Source organism: Podarcis bocagei (assembly GCF_964188305.1).
Source record: "Podarcis bocagei genome assembly, chromosome: 11".
Taxonomy (NCBI): Eukaryota; Metazoa; Chordata; class Lepidosauria; order Squamata; family Lacertidae; genus Podarcis; species Podarcis bocagei.
This window is the reverse complement of record NC_138136.1, coordinates 65,495,397-65,512,778: the sequence shown is the minus strand read 5'-3', so window position 1 is coordinate 65,512,778 and position 17,382 is coordinate 65,495,397. Positions and strand designations below refer to the sequence as shown.

Sequence of the window (17,382 nt, the reverse complement as noted above, 5' to 3'; positions counted from 1 at the left end):
CTGGGAATGGTTATGGAACACCGGTATCAAATTTACGGCATGTAATGCCTTAAAGGAAAACATTATGAAAATGGTTTACAGGTGGTACATGACCCCAGTCAAACTGGCAAAAATCTACCATTTGCCCGATAATAAATGTTGGAAGTGTAAAGAGACTGAAGGTACTTTCTATCACCTTTGGTGGACATGCCCGAAGATAAAGGCCTTCTGGGAAATGATCTATAATGAAATGAAAAAGGTACTTAAATGTACATTTCCTAAAAAACCAGAGGCCTTTCTCTTGGGCATTGTCGGCCAATTGGTGACAAAGAAAGATAGAAATTTCTTTATGTATGCCACAACAGCAGCAAGAATACTCATCGCAAAGTATTGGAAGACACAAGATTTACCTACTCTGGAAGAATGGCAGATGAAAGTGATGGACTATATGACATTGGCTGAGATGACAGGCAGAATCCGTGACCAACGCAAAGAGACAGTGGAAGAAGAATGGAAAAAATTTAAAAGCTATCTTAAGGACTACTATAAACTGAATGAATGTTAAAATGTTGTGGTTGCCAGAAGCAATAGGGTACAGGGATACAAGGTTAGACAATAAAAGAGGACTAAGATGACAGAGATTAGAAAGTAACAATTGGGAGTTGCTAGTTCAAATATGGACATTGGGATGCAGAGAGGGGGGGTATGGGGAAGTCCGAGAAAAGAGGTTTATGAAAATATGTTTGAAACTATTCTGTATGTTTGTCATTTTTTGTGTTTGTTTGTTTTTCTTAAAAATGTTGTAAAACCAATAAAAATTTATTAAAAAAAAAAATATTGGCCCAATCCTGCCAGTGCTGGTGAGGCCAGAGATGCAAACAGTGGCCCGAAATAACAAAGTAGAGCCGGTAGTACTGCCAGGGCTGGTACAGCAGCAAGCAAGACTCAAGACAGTCATTTACAGTAAACTACTACTGGTAAGGTCAAAACCAACACTAGGGACAGAACATATTAAAATGTAGCTTATTTGGTGAGTTCTTTTTGCTGAGTTGCTCTTCTGATGTCCTTTCTTGCAGGGTGGCTTTTTTTCTGAAAGGAAAGAAAAACAAAATCTACCCATCATACGAGGACGAGGCCCTTGCAGGCAGTATGCTGCCGGCATTGGTGAGGCCAGAGATGCGAACAGTGGCCCGAAATAAGAAGGCAGGGCTGGTAGTCTTCCCGGAGTTTGGAAAAAAGAACAAAATTTATCCAGTGGACTGGGATGAAGAAGAGGCCCCTGCTGGGCATATGCTGCCAGTGCTGGTGAGTCCAGAGATGTGAACAGTGGACCGAAATAACAAAGTAGATCCCGTAGTCCTGCCAGGGTTGGTGCAGCAGCAGGCAAGATGTGAGGCTGTATAATAACAATTGCAGAGTCATTTACTAGAAACTACTTCTGATAAGGTCAAAACCAACACCAGGGTCATAACATATAAAAATGTAGCTTATTTGCTAGTTCTTTTTGCTGAGTTGCTCTTCTGATGTTCTTTCTTGCAGGATGGCTTTTTTTCTTAAGAAAAAACAACAACAAAATCTACCCATCATACGAGGAGGAGGCCCCTACAGACAGTATGCTGCCGGCATTGGTGAGGCCAGAGATGCGAAGAGTGGCCCGAAAAAATAAGGTAGAGCCAGTAGTCTTCCCGGAGTTTGGAAAAAAGAACAAAATTTATCCAGTGGACTGGGATGAAGAGGAGGCCCCTGCTGGGAATATGCTACCAGTATTTTTGAGGCCAGAGATGTGAACAGTGGCCCGAAATAAGAAAGTAGATCCCGTAGTCCTGCCAGGGTTGGTACAGCAGCAGGCAAGATGTGAGGCTGTATAATAACAATTGCAGAGTCATTTACTAGAAACTACTTCTGGTAAGGTCAAAACCAACACTAGGGACATAACATATTAAAATGTAGCTTATTTGGTGAGTTCTTTTTGCTGAGTTGCTCTTCTGATGTCCTTTCTTGCAGGGTGGCTTTTTTTCTGAAAGGAAAGAAAAACAAAATCTACCCATCATACGAGGACGAGGCCCTTGCAGGCAGTATGCTGCCGGCATTGGTGAGGCCAGAGATGCGAACAGTGGCCTTAAATAACAAAGTAGAGCCGGTAGTCCTGCCATGGTTGGTACAGCAGCACGCAGGACTCGAGGGTGTATAATAACAATTGCAGAGTCATTTACTAGAAACTACTTCCAGTAAGGTCAAAACCAACACTAGGGACATAACATATTAAAATGTGGCTTATTTGGTGAGTTCCTTTTACTGAGTTGCTCTTCTGATGTCCTTTCTTGCAGGATGCCTTTTTTAAAAAAAAGAAGAAAAAAACAAAATTTACCCATCATATGAGGATGAGGCCCCTATTGGCAATATCCTGCCAGTGCTGGTGAGGCCAGAGATGCGAACAGTGGCCCGAAATAATAAGGTAGAGCTGGTAGTCCTCCCAGAGTTTGGAAAAAAGAACAAAATTTATCCAGTGGATTGGGATGAAGAGGAGGTCCCTGCTGGCCAAATCCTGCCAGTATTGGTGGGGCCAGAGATGCGAACAGTGGCCCAAAATAATAAGGCAGAGCCGGTAGTCTTCTCAGTGTTTGGAAAAAAGAACAAAATTGATCCAACGGAGTAGGAGGGGCAGCAGTGGGATGAGCCAGAGGCCCAGCAGTCTAGTTCCCAACCCAGTGTGGCCCAGGCCCCTGCTGGCCAAATAACTTCCCAACTCCTGCCGGTGCTTGTGAGGCCACAGATGCATGCAGAGGTCCAGAGGAACAAGGTCCAGCCAATTGTTCTCCCAGATTTAAAAATACAGCACCTGATATACACAACACCAGCAATACAGATAACAGCAACACTTACAACTGCAAACCCGAACCTGGAATTACACAAAACAATTTAGGACTAGTTCAGTTTAAACCTTTGGGGGGTTAGGATTTAAAAAAGGAAAATCAACCTGGCTTCTTGCTGATGTAAGAGTTTGACAAAGTCCTTCCTCATCCCTGGTTTCTTCTGGCTGACCCATAAAACTGTCTAAAGCAAGTCGGTGTCAGCAGGATTGTGCTTCACCAAGTGATCCACCATGGGAGCCTCCATCACTTTGTTTCTAATACGGGAGCGATGCTCCCCAACACGGGTGCTGACAGAGCGTACAGTGGAACCAATATGAATCAAGTTACAGGGACATCGTATTAGATACCCTCCATCTCTGGTTTGGCAAGTGCTCAAATTGCGAAGGGTGAATCTAAAGCCCGAGTTGGCACCATAAATTTCTTTTGCCTGTAATGTGAGAGTGCAAGACAAATATCTGCCTCATCTATAATGACACACCATTCAAACAGTTACACTGAGACTCAGTTAAATCCTTTCCACTGACATCATTTCATCATGTTGTCATAGTGCTGTGACCTCATGTCTCCAGGCGCTTGGGGGCCCTTAGCAACGCTGGTACACAGCGACCTCTTGAGAGAGTGAGTGTGTTTTCTTCCCCCCCCCCCCCAAAGTCAGTGTGATATATTTAGTTTTAATTTGGCATTTGTGTTCCCTTTTAATAATAATAAATTTTTATTTGTATCCCGCCCTCCCCAGCTGAGGCCGGGCTCAGAGCAGCTAACATAAAAACAACACAATATGCATAAAAACAGACACCAATTAATTAAAATACACTAGCGTTGCTAGTGGCCCCCAAGCCCCTTGAGAAACGATGTCACATTATTTATGGCAACATCAGGGATGAAATGATGTCAGTAGAAAGGAGACCTCTTGCTCACCTGGCCTGGGACAACGGGCCAGGTGTGTGCAGGTGTGGCTTCCCAGTTTCCCTGCGGCCTCCACTGGGTTTTGCTGAATCCAAAAGCTGTGTGAGATTTTTCGGCTGATATTTAACAAAACAATGCCCCCCAGACATGTTAAATACAATTGCTCAGGTTAAGAGTCTAACCCTCGGATACCTGACATTTCCCTGCTGTGAGCTGCATCAAATGCTAATACCTTTAGGTTGTGGATCAGCCTTGGTCCCTGCGATGTCTTTGTGAAATGAATTTCTTTCACCCTCAATTTATGAATTAATTACAAGTGCTTATATACCACTTTTTATCTACAACATTCAAAATATAGTTATTTAAAAGAACTGTTTTTCTCCCGCAACCCTCCTTTTAGGTTTGTGTGGTAGAATTCCAAAGTGCCTTCAGAGACGAACAATAGAATTGTTGACAACGAAAGCCTATGGAATCTTGTCCACTCTTCCACCTGGCTTGGGGGGGGGGGCTGGCAGGCCCTAGAAAGGACTGCTGCTGCTGCCGCCGCTGCCACCCAGGACTGCCTGCCGGGAGCCTGAGGGCCCTGCCTCTCTCCACCTGGCTGGGGGGGGGGGGGAATGACAGGCTTCACAAGGACTGCGGCTGCTACTTGGCAGAGAGGGCTCTTCTTTTTAGTAGTTTTTAAATTATATTTTATCTGTGGTGTTTTAAATTGTGTTTTTTTGGTATGTTCTTTTGTTTGTGTGTTTCTTTCTCTGTTGGGGGTGGGCGGGTGTTGGGTTGTGGATAGGTATAGTTTTGTATAGTTCTCTTCTTTGGGGGAGAGGGTCAGGGCTGCCTGAGTGTGGGCCCCAGCCAAGAGAATGGCTGGGGCATGTTCCACGGTGTGTGGGTGTGTGGGTGTGGGTGTGTGTCCTGGGACATCCGATCTCAGTGATCACAGGCAGCAGGAGTTACGCTAAGTCCAGACCATGTCATTACTGAGGAGGCAGGTTTAGTCATTGTTTGAAGACTATCCCTGCCTCCAGGTCTGGTCTTGACCAGAAGGATACTGGAATCAGCAAAGGAGACCCACATGACTTGAAGGTTTCTGGTTTCTGTGCAATGTCAGGAAGACCTTGTTTGGGTCCAGCTTGTTCACGAAGGAATCGGCCTCCTCAGAGAGCTGCTCCGTGTTGACGGTGATGGGCTTGTACATGTTGAACCTTTGCTGGAAAAGGAAAGGGGAAAGTGAGGAGCAGCAAAGGGCACTCCCTGCAGGGCAGGCGTGTTGGAAAAAGTTCAGAAAAGGGCAACCCAAATTATCAAGGGGGTGGAGCGAATTCCCTATGAAGGAAGGTGGCTGAGGTCAGGACTTTTTGGTCAGGAGAAAAGGTAAGCAAGAGGCAGCACGATAGAAGTTCACGAAGTTGGGCATGGCACAGAGGAAGTGGAGGGAGTCTCTTGTTGGGAGATGCAGGACAGGTAAAAGAAAGGTAAACCAGGGAACTCAGAGGATCCCAAACAGGCATGGCTCTGGAACGCAAAGGTTGCCCTGATGCAGAGGACTTTAGGCTCCTAGCCCTGTCTGTCAAATCATCCGTCTGATAACTATTCAAAATTGGCAATAAAAATAATGCTGCACACGGCAGAGAAGGAAGGTGAGCGATGGAAAGGTGGGGGGGTGTCTCCAGGCCTGGCAGCTGACTTGTTATCTGCCGGCTGTGGGACCAGAGGCCTCAGACAGGAATCCCACTAGATGGGCTCAGGGACAGAAGGGGGTCTGCTTGGGATAGAGCAGATCTCTAATTCAATCCCTGGATGACCTGCTAAATAATAATAATAATAATAATAATAATAATAATAATAATAATAATAATAATAATAATAATAATAATATTACTATCACCCTTTGTGAGGCTTTCTTGGCACAGAGCTGCAGAAGAGATATCACACCACAGCATGGTAATATCCTAAGCTCATGTTGCATGGTGTATTTGAGGAAAGAATTGTGCTTCAGTGTCAGAGTGTGTGCGTTGGATGCAGAGTTCAATCCCTGGGGGTCTCCAAGTGGGGCTGAGAACAGCTGCTGCCCCCCAAATCCTGGAGTCAGCGTCCAAATGCCTCTCTGGGAAAGTGGAAGTGCTGCAGATCAGAGCAAGGCTCAAAAGGATGAGTTCAAAAGCAAGAGTATATTGCATGCAAATCCCCACTGGTATCTCCAAGGAGGGCTGGGAGAGACCCCCACCAAGTCACCTGAAGCCCTGGAGAGCAGCAGCCAGTCAGTGTAGAGGTGGTGTGGCATAGTGGTATAATAATTTATAATAATAATAATAATTTATTATTTATACCCTGTCCATCTGGCTGGGTTATCTCAGCCACTCTGGGCAGCTTCCAACAGAATATTAAAATGCAATGACCTATTAAACATTAAAAGCTTCCCTAAACAGGGCTGCCTTCAGATGTCTTCTAAAAGTGTGGTAGTTGTTTTTCTCTTTGTCATCTGATAGGAGGGCGTTCCAAAGGGCAGGTGGCACCACCGAGAAGGACCTCTGCCTGGTTCCCTGTAGCTTTGCTTCTCGCAGTGAGGGAACCACCAGAAGGTACTCAGCGCTGGACCTCAGTGTCTGGGCAGAACGATGGGGGTGGAGATGCTCCTTCAGCTATACTGCGCCGAGGCCGTTTAGGGCTTTCAAGGCCAGCACCAACACTTTGAACTGTGCTTGGAAACGTAGTGGGAGCCAATGTAGGTCTTTCAAGACCGGTGTTATGTGGTCTTGGCGGCCGCTCCCAGTCACCAGTCTAGCTGCCGCGTTCTGGATTAGTTGTAGTTTCTGGGACACCTTCAAAGGGAGCCCCACGCAGAGCGCATGGCAGTAGTCCAAGCGGGAGATAACCAGAGCATGCACCACTCTGGCAAGACAGTCTGCGGGCAGGGAGGGTCTCATCCTGCGTACCAGATGGAGCTGGTTGACAGCCGCCCTGGACACAGAATTGACCTGTGCCTCCATGGACAGCTGTGAGTCCAAAATGACTCCCAGGCTGCGCACCTACTCCTTCAGAGGCACAGTTACCCTGTTCAGGACTAAGGAGTCCTCCACACCTACAGTGTTTCTCAAACTTGGGTCCAGACAACAGCTGGGGACCCAAGTTTGAGACACACTTGATTAGAATGTCGGTCTAGGGCCTGGGTTCAAATTCCCATTTGGCCATGAAGCTCACTGGGTGACCTTGGGCCAATCACTCACTCACAGCCTGACCTCCTTCGCAGGGCTTTTGTGAAGGCAGAATGGGGAGGAGCGACAGACCCTAGAAAAAGGGACGGGCCGTCTGTCGTTCTCTCACCTTTGCCTGGGGGCTGATGCCATAGCTGGTGAAGGCATACTGCCAATGCGAGAGTCCCAGGTGGGTGATCAGGAGCAGGTAGTAAGCGGTGAAGGTTTTGGTGAGGAAATGCCAGTAGAGAGCTCAGTCCAGAAGCCAGATCTCAGAATGCGGGGTGAAACCTGGAAGTGAGAAGAGACACTATTAGGCCACAGGACCATCCCACCTTTCAAGGGTGTTTAATAAGGAACTCTGAGGCCTAGGGATGACGAACTGGGCCTCGGTGCTTTCTACAAAGGATAAAGGCCTTTCCAAGGGAAACTGATCCTCTGAGGCCCTTCTTCGGGTGCCTCCTCCACAAGAGGTCCGGAGGGTGGCCACACGAGAACAGGCCTTTTCTGCAGTGGCTCCCTGTTTGTGAAAGGCCCTCTCCAGGAAGGCTCACCTGGCACCTTCGCTACCTATCTTTAGGCGTCAGGTGAAAACATTCCTTTTCAACCAAGCCTTTGGCTGAGTGATCTCAGATACCTTTCTAAATGTGCTGAGTGAGGGGGATGTTTGCTTTTCTTCTCGTTTTTATTATGCATACAGTGGTACCTCGGGTTAAGTACTTAATTCGTTCCGGAGGTCTGTTCTTAACCTGAAACTGTTCTTAACCTGAAGCACCACTTTAGCTAATGGGGCCTCCTGCTGCCACCGGAGCACGATTTCTGTTCTCATCCTGAAGCAAAGTTCTTAACCTGAAGCACTATTTCTGGGTTAGCGGAGTCTGTAACCTGAAGCGTCTGTAACCTGAGGTACCACTGTATAGCAATTTTATGTGGTGAACCGCCCTGAGATCTGTGGATGAAGGGCGGTATACAAATTTTAATAATAATATTAACAACAACAACAACAAAGCATAGCTTGCTTCAGGAAAACTTCATCACAGGCCATCATAGATGACACCCTTTGTCAACCTGGTTCCCTCCAGATGTTCTGGACTACAAAGCCCATCACTCTCAGCCAGCACAACTGTATGGTGCTAGGAACAGTAGTCCAAAACATCTTCCACAAAGACAAAAGCTAACTGGGGTTTGCAGATGGGGCTGATTAGTGAAGACAGCTCTTGGGCTACTGGTATCACACAACATACCTGGCTTAGTGTTCTTGTACACAAGGCAGACCTTCCCATTCCCTCCGCACGGGTCCAGCTCAAACACCAGGCTCCGTGAGTCCAAGTGAGGTTTCTCTGGCTGACCCCCGTTACCTTTGAGGAGAAAGAAAAGGCTGAGCGAGGCAGGCAGGCATTCTTGTCAGGTGCAGGGCAAGGAATACTCAAACCAAGCAGAGCTTGGGAAGCTAGGCATCAGTGGGGCTTGTGTATAAGGTCACAGAAACTTGGTGGGGTAGCAGGTGGGGCAGAGAGGACCAAGGTCGCCCATGGACAAAGGGGTGAGGTGGGGCAGTACCTCCTTCATTGTCGGTGTCCTCCAAGTCAGCCAGCATGGGGCATTGGGCAAGGCGTAGACGGGCGATGCTCTGACTCACGTTTAGCTAGGAGATACTGTTGATGGTCATGGAGCCAAGGGGCATCGGGTTGTCTGGAAGAAAGGCAGCCATTACTAGGTTCCTGGCGTGGATGCCACAATTCTGTAGGAGCACAGAAGGCTCACAGAACATGGTGCCCTCTGGAGAAGAATCTCAGCTTGCTTGCTTGCTTTTTGCAAAAAGCAAGCGCCTATCTGTCACAGCAGCAAAGATGGGATTGGCAGCACGAGGAGTACTGCTGCTGAAATAGGAATCTTTCTGCTGCTGAACAGCTCCCGTTTCATTGCCCCACTTCCCAAATTAAAGACAGAACAGAACTTAAGCAAAGGAAATGGGTGTGTGGATGCAATTATTGATCAGATAATAATGTATTTATTCTGTGTGTGTTTCATAGCATTTATATACTGTTTGTGAGAAAAACTCTCAGAGCGGATATTGATAAAATTATTTTTAAAAAGTTAAAAACAGCTATTTAAAAACATTCAAAAGTTATTTAACTCCAGAGTCGGTCACGACTGGACCTAATGGTCAGGGGTCCCTTTACCTTTATACTGCCCATCATCTGAAGATCATAGCATGGTTCACAGCACAAAAACACGAGGTACAAACACAAAATACCCAGTAAAAACAGGATCAAAAACACAACAAACCAACGACATCCTCTCCATTCATTAAAACCGGTAAGCTAAAAACCGGATTAAAATACATGTCATACTTTTTTGTTACTGGATAGGCTTGCCTGAACAATAATGTTTTTAGCAGGCTCTGAAAAGAGTACAGTGAAGGCACCTGCCTGTTGTCAACAAGCAGGGAGTTCTAAAGTGTGGGCACTGTTGCACTAAAATATTGATTTATTACATATACAGAATGAGTATTATGGGGTGTTTGTAACGGTGTTGGTTCCGCAGAGCAAAGTGGCTGAGTGGGGAAGGCAACCTTGCTAGTAAACTGGTCCCAAGTGTGGAAGGCTTATTCTTACCGTTAAACTTCACACTCCAAGTCATGTGGAAGCCATCCGTCATCAGGCAGAAATGCTTTAAATCCTCGGGCAAGACGCAGGCATTCTTCTGCAAGGAGAGGAGAAGGCAGGAGAAAAAGAATCAAGGAGCAGCCACTTAATAAAGTTTTATAATTCCATGTGCAATTAGCTTATGCTCCTCCCTACCATTTCTTTGTTAATCGTGAAGTTCACAAGTCTTATTCCAAACCATGTTTCAGTGGCTAGAACAGGGAACAGTCACAACACAGAACCAAAGACCAGGGAGAGGACCAGAGAGGAGGCCAAGCATAATTTTTGCTGCCTTGTTCCTAGACTCTGCACAAGGGAATTAGAGGAAGTTCCCTTCTGTCATTTGGGGCTGGAACATCCTATAGTATGTACCGGTAATTCACTACATATCAATGTGGGGTGGCTGCTTTGGAATAGCCCCAGGTTCTCTCTGGATTTGAAGGACCCAGCCAGCACCCAAGGAGTGAGTGGCAACAATTCTATTGAATCATCTGCCTGAAAAAAAGAACTGCTTGTAGATGAAACATGAAGGAAATTAGTCATAGAAAATTCATCTACCTTCAAGAGACATATGTTTCTTGACATGGCACTAACTTCTACTTCTAAAGGCCAATACAGAGAACACGTTTTCACACAAACGGGAATCCTTCCTAGGTCTGACAAAAAAGTAATAATTCATGAGAGCAGAGAGCACAGGTTGGACTCACTGTCAGTTGGGTTAAGCTGTTAAAATTATCCATGAAAGTATTTCTTTCTTTCTTTTTTCAGTAAAAATAGTAAGAATATAAAAGCAGGCCAACAAAACTCTGTCTTGCCTTCTCTGATACCTCTGAGTAAGGAAGGGTCAATAGGGAGTTGGCTAGGTAGGCAAATGAAACTCAAAAGCCCAGATGTAATTTGTCAGGAAGTCAGTGCGTATAATGAAATTATTCACTGTTTGATCTACTCCCAGGGTAGGGCCAGAAGGAACATGATGCCACGACCTTTGGGAAGCTGGTGCAGGAAGAGTTACGTGCACCCAGAATATGACCATACGGAGTTATTGGAAGCTGCTCATCCAGCTCTTTTAAGCTGAAGATGCAAGGTGTGCCCCTGCCCCTTAGAGCCTTGAAGATGTTAGAATCCTAGAACTGCAGAGCTGGAAGGAATCCTAAGGGTCATCTAGCCCAGCCCCCTGAAATGCAGGAAAATGAAGGTGGCCCTTTTTATGAGGATCAAACCTGCAACCTTGCTATTATCAGCACCAGGCTCTAACTGACTGAGGGAACTAGTGCAGGGTGGCCGCTTTTTGGAGAACTGTGATCCCAGGTTTCCAAGAACCAGCTAACTTTCCCTCTGGGAGCCTGGAGGGCTGAGCCTCCATTTCGAGCTCTACACAGTCGGACACCTCCTTCTGGTGCTAAGGAGGGACGCATAGGCTCTAGGTCTGTTTATAATAATAAATTTTATTACTTATACCCTGCCCATCTGGCTGAGTTTCCCCAGCCACTCTGGGCGGCTTCCAATTGAGTGTTAAAAAACAATACAGCATTAAATATTAAAAGCTTCCCTAAACTGGGCTGCCTTCAGATATCTTCTAAAAGTCTGGTAGTTGTTGTTCTCTTTGACATCTGATGGGAGGGCGTTCCACAGGGCGGGCCCCACCACCGAGAAGGCCCTCTGCCTGGTTCCCTGTAACCTCACTTCTTGCAATGAGGGAACCGCCAGAAGGCCCCCGGGAGATGGACCCCGGTGTCCGGGGTGGAGACGCTCCTTCAGGTATACTGGACCGAGGCCGTTTAGGGCTTTAAAGTTCAGCACCAACTTTGAATTGTGCTCGGAAACGTCCTGGGAGCCAGTGAAGGTCTTTCAAGACCGGTGTTATATGGTCTCGGCGGCCGCTCCCAGTCACCAGTCTGGCTGCTGCATTCTGGATTAGTTGTAGTTTCCGGGTCACCTTGAAAGGTAACCCCACGTAGAGCGCATGGCAGTAGTCCAAGCGGGAGATAACCAGAGCATGCACCACTCTGGTGAGACAGTCCGCAGGCAGGGAGGGTCTCATCCTGCATATCAAATGGAGCTGGTAAACAGCTGCCCTCAACACAGAATTAACCTCCATGGACAGCTGTGAGTCCAAAATGACTCCCAGGCTGCGCACCTGGTCCTTCAGGGGCACTGTTACCCCATTCAGGACCAGGGAATCCCCCCCACCGGCCCACCCCTGTCCCCCAAAAACAGCCTTTCTGTCTTGTCAGGATTCAACCTCCATCTGTTGGCCGCCATCCATCCTCCAACCGCCTCCAGGCCCTCCCACGGGACTTTTGCAGGGTCCCCAGCTCTGGGGTCACTTGGGGAAGGGGAGAGGCTCTGGAGATGGGAAACAGGAGCCCTCCAGGGCCGGGCAAGATGCCTTCTTCCCCGGGCCGGCAGACACCCAGGTTCCCCCGACTTCCCCCAAAGGGAACCACAAGCACCACCTGGAATGGTGGCGGGGCCCGGAATGGAGCCTCGGAAGGAGCTCCAGGAGGGAAGGGGAGCCGCCATGTCTGCCGAGGAGGGCGAGGGGCGAGAGAGGGGCAGGCTGGCTCCCGGGGCAAGGGAGGGAGGCGGCTCTCTGCCCAGGCTCAGGAACCCGCCGGCCTCTGCCCCGCCGGCCCCTCCTGAGGGAAAGAGGCGCCCCCTCCGCCATCTTGAGGCAACCGCCAAGCCCAACGGCTCTCGGCCCAGCCACGCCCCCGCGCCCGACTCTCGGCTTCCATTGGCTGACGGGGCCCGGGCTTTGCCCAGATACCGAGTCGGAGGAGCCGGCCAATGGGGAGGGCTCGGAACGGGCGGGGGGGGGGAGGAAGGGAGGAGGAGGAGGAGGAGCCAGCTCTCCCATTGCCTTCTGGGAGTCGTAGTTCCTGCTCTCCAGTCCCCCATGTGGTTTAGTCATGTCCGCCTCTTCGTGACCCCCTGGACCAGAGCATGTCAGGCCCTCCTGTCTTCCACTGCCTCCCGCAGTTTGGTCAAACTCATGCTGTAACTATACGGACCTTTGTTGGCAAGGTGATGTCTCTGCTTTTTAAGATGTTGTCTAGGTTTGCCATTGCTTTTCTCCCAAGAAGCAGGCGTCTTTTAATTTCGTGACTGCTGTCACCATCTGCAGTGATCATGGAGCCCAAGAAAGTAAAATCTCTCACTGCCTCCATTTCTTCCCCTTCTATTTGCCAGGAGGTGATGGGCCCAGTGGCCATGATCTTCGTTTTTTTGATGTTGAGCTTCAGACCATATTTTGCGCTCTCTTCTTTCACCCTCATTAAAAGGTTCTTTAATTCCTCCTCACTTTCTGCCATCAAGGTGGTGTCATCTGCATATCTGAGGTTGTTGATATTTCTTCCGGCAATCTTAATTCCGGCTTGGGATTCATCCAGCCCAGCCTTTCGCATGATGAATTCTGCATATAAGTTAAATAAGCAGGGAGACAATATACAGCCTTGCCGTACTCCTTTCCCAATTTGGAACCAATCAGTTATTCCATATCCAGTTCTAACTGGAGCTTCTTGTGCCTGCTCTCCATTCCCCCTACAGAAGGGATTGACAACGTAGGGCAGGCATAGGCAAACTCGGCCCTCCAGATGTTCTGGGACTACAATTCCCATCATGCCTGACCACTGGTCCTGTTAGCTAGGGATCATGGGAGTTGTAGGCCAAAAACATCTGGAGGGCCAAGTTTGCCTTTGCCTGACGTAGTGCTTGCTGGCCTCTTTGTGACCCCCTGGACCAGAGCCCACCAGGCCCTCCTGTCTTCCACTGCCTCCCTCATGTTGGTAGCCTCGAGAACACGGCCCCACACAAGATGTAGGTCACAACATTATGATGGAAGATTGGGGAAAATTATGGAAAATTGATTTAAAATTTACAGATTGTTCCCTACTGAAGGAGAATTACATGAAAATGATGTACAGATGGTACACAACACCAGTGCAGTTAGGGAAAATGTACAAAACTAGTTCAAATATATGTTGGAAGTGTAAGGAAAAGGAGGGGACATTTTATCATATGTGGTGGGACTGTAACGTAATTTTTAAAAATTGGGAAATGATATACAATGAATTGAAGAAAATGTTCCATTTAACATTTGCTAAAAAACCTGAAGCATTTTTGTTAGGGATTGTAGGGAAAGATCTGCCAAAAAAGCTGAAAAACATCTTCATGTATGCGACAACGGCTGCAAGAGTTTTAATAGCACAAGGATGGAAGACTGAAGAAACTCCAACTAAAGAATCATGGCAAGAAAAATTGATGGACTATGCAGAACTGGCAAAACTGACATACAAGCTACGGGACAAGGATAACTGTGACTTGAGATGAATGGGAACCCTTTACAAAGTATTTGAAGATGCAACAAAGTGAACTGGACACCTTGGCTGGCTTTGAATAAACATTCACAAACTTTTTTAATCAGCTAAATAGTTTGAGGATCTATACAACTGTGTAACATGCAGAAAACAGCATTCTTAGAGAAATCAAAGACTGGAACTGAGGGAAGTCCGGGGTGGGGGTGGGGGTGGGGTTGTGCGGGAGGGTGGGAGGAGGGAGGAAAAATAGGGGGGAAATAAGGATGATATGTTTTTGGATAATATGTTTTGTTTTAATTTTGAATTTAAAAAAAGTTTTGTTTTTTTTAAAAAAGAGAACACGGCCCCACCATCTCATCCTCTGAGTGACCCCTTCTCATGTCCCCTTCCCATGTCCAGTTGTTCCAGCAGAACTCTGTGGCCAGAGCAGCTCCAGAAGCGCCGTCCCTTCTTCGGAGTCAGGGCTAGGTCCACCAGTTCAAGGTCCTGAGATATCCCGATTTGTGTGGCTAGGACCTGCAGTCATCTGCAAATTCCAAGCATTAAATGGATGCCCATGAGGAACATTTCCTGGGTGGCTAGCTAAGCAAGCAACAATGGACCCCAACACAACCCTGAGCTTGGGGTGTCAGCCAGCTTGGCTGCCTCCCTGCTCACCCAAAACTCCTACTCCTTTGTGAACTTTTTAAAGAAATGCACAGCAACACTATGGCTGCTCATCTGTAGGGTGCTACAAGCCACTGATCCTACAAGCCATTGATCCTGCTGGCTGCTCCCGGCTTCCTGTTTCCAGCGGTGGGAAATGGCGGACTCCCACAAGATCAGACCCCAGCCGTTCCGATAATTCAGGGCTGATATGGGGGTAATTAGCCCTGGCAGCCTCAAAGACCCGCGGATTGTCTGAGAATGCCGGCGTGCACTAAGGTGCAGCTGACGGGACACTGGGTTAACGAACACAGAACGACTGTCGCTCATTCGATGTCATTCTCATAGCCGGGAGCATCTGTTTGGGAATATTAATAGATTTGGACGATAAACAGACACGGCTGGATCGAAAGAGCGTGAGGAAAAGCCTGCAGAAGTGTACAGTTCCTGGGGGTTAAGTTTGGACTTCAAAGAGATTCTCATCAAGGTGTTTGGATTACGTTTGGTATGTTTTTCCCCCTTTCTCTACTCAACAATTATAATTGGTCTTTTATGCCAAGCCTCATTAAGAATATAAACTTTAAAAAAAGAGTACAGATGGACTTTTGTTTATAATTAGGCATTTAACTGCTCAGCTTCATTTCGGATTTGAGAGATCTGGCAGAGATGCAGGAAGAGACACGATGGTTTCCACTAGTTTCTACTAGTGACGCAGCATGAAATTTTATATCTCTTCCTTTCTTTGAGACAAGAGGAGCTGTGTGCTGACTTTGTGATGAATCAAGATAACAACTTGGAACAATATACAGTGCAGCTGTTTGCAGAAGCTTTTTATATTCATTATGAGTGAAAGAAAAGGCTAAGGGATGTCTAGCAGGCCCCCCCCCCCAGGGCCCGGAGGGGGGAGAGTGCGGTTTCCAAAGGCCGATTGATCGCCAAATGACTGATACTGTGGAACACAGTTTAATATTGCAAACACTTTTGCCTAATAATTTGGAAAGTACTGGTTTAACAAAGTTCAAAAGGAAGGTTGGACAATTAAGGAGTTGCTGCGCTATCAAAGATAACAGACTTGGACAACATCCCGGAATTGGAACGGAATCAGATGAAGCTGAGCTGAGAAAAAGGCAGTTGGAAAAATTTTATATTAACAAAGTTGTATTTGGACGATGAAAATATATGGTGTTTGACATGAATGAGAATCCTGGACCCAGGGACAAAAAATGATCAAGCGTTAATATCGAGATGTGGAAAATATGGAAACAACAAGGAGAAGCAGGACTAAGATGCGGAGATCTGCTCCAGAGATCCAGACCGTGGGGAGCCCCAAGAAATTAATAAACACAATTTGGACAATAATTTGATCTTTTTTATTTTAGTTTTTTAGTTTTTAATTGAAGTATTATGATCGGATATTTAATTGGATGTTTTCTATTGGAAAATCAATAAAAATGATTTTATATATATATATATATATATATATATGCTTTCGTAGATTTTCACGGGTACAGGAATGCAGGTTTTGGTGTCTTCGGGTGTCTTCCCGTGTAAGAGTTGGGGTGTCTAGGCGACGTTTCGACGAGGTCTCACTCGTCATCTTCAGGCTGGTGCTTTCGGCTTCTTGTTACTGGAACAGAGCAGGATCTCAGTGTTTGAGTTCCTATAAATACTGTTGAGGGGGTGTGGTGTATAGCCTCCAACGTTCTGGGCAGAGAGGAAGTTCCCAGGTTAGTGTGTCTTTTCTTCTTTTGTTCATTAATTACTTGAGGGATATCTTGAGTGATTTCTTGAGTGATATTCTGAGTACCACTTAGGAGGGTCATTAGGTGTGGATTAGTTGCTAAAGCTTTCGTGTCTTGACCTCTTGAGCTTGTAAAGAGTTTTTTCTGAGAAGATGGCTGTACTGCACTTAGTTGTGCTCTGGCTTGGCTTCGTGTATAGGGGCGAGCTGTGGTTTTGTGCCCTGTGCCAGCCAGATCTGTGTAGGGATTGCAGGGGGGTGCAGCATCCGGAGGTGCCACTATGGTTTGGCTACTGGATGGTGTCTGTAATTTATCTGTGGAGAGGGTCTGGGTTTGGGTCTGGTGTGGTTGATTGGAGATGGCGTTCTGTGTGCCTCTGGTTCTGGTGTCGGTTTTTGTGGGGAGGGCTATTTTCCAGATGTCTGGCAGGCGGGACGTATCGTCACGCTTGTTCATGTTGTGAGGGTGTTTCTCTATCTCGATGGCTTCCATGATTATTCTCTTGTGGTGGTGTTCCATGTTAAAGAGCAATTTGGAATCTGAAAAATTAATTTCGTGTCCTGTTTCTTTCATGTGTTGGTAAAGAGAGGAAGTTTTTTCTTCTTTTTTGACGGCATTCTTGTGTTCTGCGATACGTGCATTTATTCGTCTGTTTGTTTGTCCAATGTACGTGGCTGGGCAGACTTTGCAGGGTATTTCATAGACCCCTTGGTTTTCTAACTGGATTTTATCTTTGGGGTTTCTGAGGATATTGGCTATTTTTTGGTTGGTGCAAAAGGCTGTTTTGATATTGTGTTTATGGAGGATTTTGCTAATTTTATCTGTAGTGCCCTTGATATAAGGAAGGAGGGCCATGCCATTGTTTTCTTCTGTGTCTTGGTTTTTGGGGGGGTGTTTCTTTTTGGATTAGCTTCGTAACCCTGTTTTGCTGGTATCCGTTGGCGATTAACACATTTGAAAGATTCTGTAACTCAGTTGTCAAGTGGTCTTTGTCAGCCAGGCGTTTGGTTCTGGAGATGAGAGTCTTGGCTACGGAGTTTATTTGTCTCCACAGATAAATTACAGACACCATCCAG

General features: G+C 46.8%; 1 long non-coding RNA gene and 1 pseudogene across 2 annotated transcripts; one reads left to right on the top strand and one right to left on the bottom strand.

Annotated features, from left to right (window-relative positions):
• Positions 1-818: 818 nt before the first annotated feature.
• On the top strand, positions 819-2,002 carry LOC308597378. The gene is made up of 2 exons (XR_014012900.1): positions 819-905; positions 1,207-2,002. It is a non-coding gene; the product is annotated as an uncharacterized lncRNA (long non-coding RNA).
• On the bottom strand, positions 1,538-13,048 carry LOC308597294 (tubulin polyglutamylase complex subunit 2-like; annotated as a pseudogene). The gene is made up of 6 exons (XR_014013369.1): positions 12,615-13,048; positions 9,571-9,658; positions 8,513-8,644; positions 8,197-8,310; positions 7,083-7,243; positions 1,538-4,968 (listed from the first exon to the last, which is right to left on the bottom strand). The product of XR_014013369.1 is annotated as a tubulin polyglutamylase complex subunit 2-like (transcript).
• Positions 13,049-17,382: the final 4,334 nt, after the last annotated feature.